Source organism: Typopeltis vanoorti, chromosome 25, assembly GCF_054136105.1.
Source record: "Typopeltis vanoorti isolate ZY-2024b chromosome 25, IOZ_Tvanoo_1.0, whole genome shotgun sequence".
Taxonomy (NCBI): Eukaryota; Metazoa; Arthropoda; class Arachnida; order Uropygi; family Thelyphonidae; genus Typopeltis; species Typopeltis vanoorti.
Window position 1 is genome coordinate 1,196,024 of NC_143573.1, and position 6,050 is coordinate 1,202,073.

A 6,050-nucleotide genomic window follows, 5' to 3' on the forward strand; every position below is an offset into this window, starting at 1 on the left:
GAATAGTGCCATTGCATAAGAGCAGTATCAGACTGGAAGTGTCTAAATATAGGCCAGTTTGTGTGTCATCAGTAGTTGTTAAGATCGTGGAGAAATTAGTGAGGGACCGTATACAGCATTGGGCAGATGAAAGTAATGTAATCTGTGAGAGTCAACGTGGATTTGTTAAGGGGCACTCTTGTTTTGGTAATATGCTAGCCTTTTATAATAAAGTTACAAGAGCAGTAGATAAAGGAAAGTACTCTTTTCCTTATCTACTTACACAAGCTACTGCCAGTTTCTTGGATTTAGAGAAGGCTTGACAGGGTGCCACATGATAAGCTGATATTTAAGTTTGGATTCAGGATTGGCTGTCCAATAGGTATCAGAGACTTGTGTATGGTGGGGCAGTTTCAAGGAGCAAAAGGTTACAAGTGGGGTCCCACAGGACTCAGTAGTGGGACCTATATTGTTTAACCTGTATATCAATGAGATTGTCAGTGGATTGCAGGGGGGGGGGGTATTCAGTTGTTTGAGGATGATGTGAAGCTGGGAAGGGTTATTAGTAATAGTGCAGATGTGGTAGCCCTGGAAGAGGATTTGAATAAGCTAGACAGATGGGCAAATAAATGGGGAGCTGTCGGTTTAATGCAGCAAAATGTAAGGTCTTGAGGTTTGGGACACTTCATACTCTATTGATAGAGTTGTACTGGAGGAAGTGGAGGAAACAAGAGATCTGGGGTTGATGATTGATAGAAATCTGAAATTCAGGGGCCATATTGCAAAGGTAGTGAAGTTAACACAGAGGATTGCTGCAATAATGAGAAGGACGCTGACCTGCAGAGATAAAAGAGTTATCATTCTGTTGTATAAGACCCTGATCAGACTACACTTAGACTATTGTTCTCAGATTTTGTCCCCAGGATTTGAAGGGGATATTAACTGTGGAAAGGGTACAAAGATGGATAACAAAGATGGTTTCGGGATTGTACAATATTAGTTATGAGCATCGGCTGAGGGAATGTGGACTGCAGAGTTTGGTAGATAGAAGTTGAACAGCGGGAAGGAGTCATGACAAGGGGCCATCCCTGGAAGTTACAAAAGGAGGCTGTGAGCAAGAGGGTGAGGAATGGTTTCTTTGCATGGAGAGTGGTTGAACCATGGAATGCATTGCCTGTTAGAGTGGTAGAGTAAGAACGGTCAATGAGTTTAAGGAGTGGTATGATAGACCTTGTGCTTCCTAGGAGGGACTTCCCATGATGTGTCTTGATAGACTTTGTGTTTCCTAGGAAGAACATCCTCCCATGATGAGTCTTTTGACTCATATATAAGCATATAATAAAATGAGACTTTTTAAAAAATTCTTCTTCTGGTAATCAGTAAATTATGAGTACTCCCTGTGGGCATAACTGCAATCTCTATTCAGGATATGCAATCTCTTCTTAGTCACTAGTTTCACTGATTCAAAACATTCTTCCTCTCACCAAAAGGCAATCTCTTAAAACATGTACTTGCATCTTAACCTCTTCAACTGGATCCCAAACCTCTGCATCTTCCTGCATCTTCTCACTTCATTAATCAATAACACCATTCTTCTCAGCTAAGTTATTATCATATATACTGTTGTCCAAAACCTAAAGACGAACTACATTTTTACCTCTATATGAAAAAATTTTCATGACTACAGCCAAATGTGGACATAAGTTCCACTCGATTCAATTAATATCCTCAGTCTCCAGAAGTATCTCCACTGCTCCTGTACAATGTGGGGTGGCACTGTCATCCATAAAAAGTAATTTGTCTACAGCACACATGGAACAATTGAACATGATGTTGAAGAACTTTGTTGCAATACTGTTCACCAGTCAGTCCCTTTTCCTAGCACTTGTAGCTTAGTGCATCCATTAATCATAATGCCTCCCCACACCATGATGACTTCAGCACCACCATATTTATCCCTTTCAAAGACATTCCCGCAATGGTAAGCAGAACCACTTTCATTCCAAATCAAGTGTCATCTAAAATCAGAGGAAAGACTAAAACAACTCATATCTATGAAGAATACATTAGCTCATTGGTGTCTTGTCCAATCTTTCTGGATACAACACTGAAGATGAGCTGTGGATAAAGGGATGCAGACCACAAGTCCTAGGGCATATATGCCTACTTGTTGCAGACGTCTTGCCACTGAGTATCTGCACACCTGTGCTTGAATTGGGCTGACTTGAAAGCTGAACTGCCATTGTGTGTCAATTAAATTTTGCTGTTATAACCAACCAAAAATCTGTCTTCGTGCTCCATGGTAGAGTGAGGGCAACCTCTTAGCAAACGTCTGGAACACATTCCATTGGTTTGACATGGTGAGGATTCCAAACTCTGGCAATATCAATAATTCTGCAGCCTTCTTTAAGCTTTCCAATATTTCTTCCCCATGTGAAATCATATACATGATGTCTTTGAGAAATTACAAGACATCTAAGTTTGCAACTTTATTCCTTCACAAAAAGAACTTCCTTCAAATACAATTCACTTAGCACAGCCTTTTATCCTTTTGAATGCTACCACGTGACCCTTTGCACATGATTTGAAAATGTGAATGTGTACCTACTTTCGACTCTAAATCGTCAGTTATACAAACTGCCACAAGCTAATTCATCAGAATTTGTAGGTGCAATCTTCAGAAATAGTATTCATTCTTAGGTTATGGATACCAGCGTACATGCAACATACAGTATTCCTTTCTTCTCTCTTTAGCAACAACATTTCTAACATCTCACTCAAATAACTTGCCAAATAACCCAAGCTATAGTCTTGGTGTTTCTGAGTCTATCATGTGATCACTTATCAGTCTGAACTAAATATAAATATATATATATATATATATATATATATATATATATTAGAGTTACCAAGTAATTTTATAAACTTGGTTATTTTACTCCTAATCCCAAGTAAGCAAACAGTTAAGTTTGCGCCTGAACATCTAAAGGTGATGCAACACCAGGGCAACTTGTTCTTGAGCAGGATAAAGTGATCACTTCCAATTTCAAATCCTCTGTACACTCTGGTGTCCTGCACCAGGGAAAAAACATCACTATCAACAATAACATAGTCAATGAGACTTTTCTTATTCCTAGCCTCTTCTCTTCATGTGAATTTGTGCACATTTTTATGTTGGAACATGGTGTTAGTAATAACCAGTCCATGTCCTGAGCAGAAATCCAACAGATATTTGCCATTATTATTAGCTTTGCTCTTTTCTCCAAATTTTCCCAAAATATTTTTGTATGTCTCACAATCATTTCCCACTCTGCTATTTAGATCCCCAACAGGGACCAACTTTTCCTTTTTCATTGTGTCAGTTGCTTTTTCTAAAACCTCAAAAAATTCCTCCACTTCTACCTCAGTAGAACCTTCTGTGGGACCATTGGCACAAATAAGTCTCATTGTCCAGTTCCCCATTCTCGTATTTGCCCACATTACTCTACTTGAGACTGACTGCCATTCAAGAAGATTAGCCTCATATTCTGTGTTGAATACTATGGCTACTCCTTCTTTTCCTTGATTGTCATTGCCTGAATATAACATTTTGTATTTATTGCTCAGAAAGATCTCACCAGTTTTGGTCTTTTTTGTTTCAGTCACCCCTATTATGTCGATCTGGTACTTATCTAATTCCTCAGCTAGCTCCATTTCTTTGCCATTCAGGCTTCTTACGTTGATAGTACCGATCTTTAACTCTGGTGATGTTGAGTTGGGGTTTGTTTTCAGATTTTTCAGACAGCTGGCAATTTGGGATTTAGCCGACCAAATTGTATTCTTATTGGTTAAACCAAAATAAAAAAATAAAAAATAAAATAAAAAAATGATGGAGTAAAATAACCAAGTTTATAAAATTACTTGGTAACCCTAATATACATTACCCAAGTTAAAAAACTTATTTACATATATATATATATATATATATATATATATATATATATATACACACACACACATCATATAGTTCTTGAATTTTAGAGTATGTATCGTTATTATTTATCAGTCTATCATCACTATCACTAAATTAATTTTCAATTTCATCTACACAGAGTTTTCTTATTTCATAAAAACCTGGATCAACAAATTGCAATGTTTTCAGGCTATTAACTGAATCATACGTAATTACCATTGTGATGCCAATGGGATCCCTAATAACAAATTAATAATATGTAACTGAAAGACTACTTAAGCAAAATTGTAGTGCCAATTTTGCTGTCAAACTTGAGGAAGGCAATCTTTAACTTTGATGGCATATTTAAGAGCACCACAGCACTGGATGATTTTGCTTCAGTATTACCAGAGCAAAAAAAAAAGTTACATCGCTACTGAAATTGGTAATGGACACTAAGATCCACAAAAAACAATATCATGTTGTATATAAAGCATGACAATATATAAACAGCTGGTGATCAGCAAAAAAAAAAACGCTTGGGAATAATAATAAAACCTAAGCACCTTATGCTTTAGAACAGTTAATACGTTCTGATTTAATGATTCAAATGCTTATTTTTTAATTGTAAGATAATCGGTATGAAAAAATGAAAAATATTCTAATTTTAAATCAGGATACTAGGTGCTGTGTTCTAAGAAAACAAAGGAAAATATTTTTCGATTTAATCATAATTTGTCAGTTCTAAGTTCAGTATAGAAAATATCTTTTTTTTTTTTCTTTTTTTTATATAAATTGCACGAATGCATTTTGACTCGTTCTGTAGTAAAATCCAATGAGTAAAAGCCATATAACGATTCTCATTCTCACCGATATCATACTCAAATTTGCTTTTCAAATAAATTTTAGCCTAATGCCAATATCACCAATGATAAAACATGAAACGATATAAATTCTTAGTACAGCACAAACATCTGGAAGAACTGATTCGCCTTTACCAATATTGTAATCTGCATAAAAATCGCATGGATCTATAACACATCAAAAATCAGTCGTAGGTGCACAATGTACATATTTAATAGATAAGGTTTATTAGTAACAAGAAGGTTAGGTGCGAGTTAGTGTGATATCTAGCGATACGCTTGCATAACTGAAATAAATTTTTTAAAAAAATGAAAATAGTTAAAGACTCACGGAACAAGCTGAACCTGATAACAAAATTCGTTGTATAAAGACATCTATGCTTATTTGCTGGATTACATATTATCGTAATCGCACACAGCGTTTCTACAGGAAAAATTTGTTTCTCTGCTATTTTTAGGAACTCTTATCAAGCTTTGTATGACTGTAATAATCGGGGGAAATCAGTTTGTGAACTCAAACAAATAAATGAGTAAATAATGTGAAATGTTTGCAACCATTTAATTGATCCATTTACACTTAGAAAACTTAGAAATAAATAACCACCACACGAGTTCAGAATGAGATCCACTGGCAGATTCCAAAATTGCCGAGTGGGTCGTGCAATCGGCCTTGTGGGACCAGTTGTACATTACACGGGGTAGTTTGGTAAAACTCCGAGGTCATAAAAGTATAACCCGCGCCTAGTATAGTTAAATTGCAATTAACAAGTAAATGAAAATTAGTATTCGTTATTTAAATTAAGGGCATATTAGATCCCACATTGTTTTAAAACCGAATAAGAAACTCAAAGATTGGAATCAGGGAGTTTCATGCCGAATATAGTATAAAAAACTATAAAAGTATCGGCGAATACTAGCGTGAGCCAATGTAAGTAGTCCCAGAACGTAGTACAAACATGGGCAACTCGTTGCAAAAGTGGGTAAAGTTCTGATCGGTATTCTTGGTATTTTCCATAATGTAAAAACACATTTCCTAGGAAATGTATGCTTATATCGCCGAAATGAAGCCTGTTGGCCCTTTATATTTAGTATTCGTATTATTATAGGCATCCATAAATCTCGACTAACTACCGAAAGTTCACAAAACGTAATTGCGATTTTTCGTTTCATATAGTGTAAACGTTTGCCTAACTACACGAACTGTAAGAAATTTAACCGAACTAGCTACGAGGCCTCTCAGTATTGAGGGATTTGAATTTCTGGGTCCAGAAATAATA

At 36.1% G+C, this 6,050-nt stretch overlaps 1 protein-coding gene across 4 annotated transcripts in view; it reads right to left on the reverse strand.

The window, feature by feature from the left end:
* Nucleotides 1-5,413, reverse strand: part of LOC150092475 (membralin-like) — a 452,321-nt gene extending 446,908 nt beyond the window's left edge. The window contains exon 1 of one of the 4 annotated variants that reach the window (XM_090414438.1): nucleotides 5,119-5,413. The gene's annotated coding sequence lies outside the window, so the exon portion shown is untranslated. Of the gene's footprint in view, nucleotides 1-4,147; nucleotides 4,268-4,908; nucleotides 5,009-5,104 lie in introns of those variants that run through there. The other 3 variants (XM_090414435.1, XM_090414436.1, XM_090414437.1) reach the window with 3 other exon arrangements.
* Between the last annotated feature and the right edge of the window lie 637 nt (nucleotides 5,414-6,050).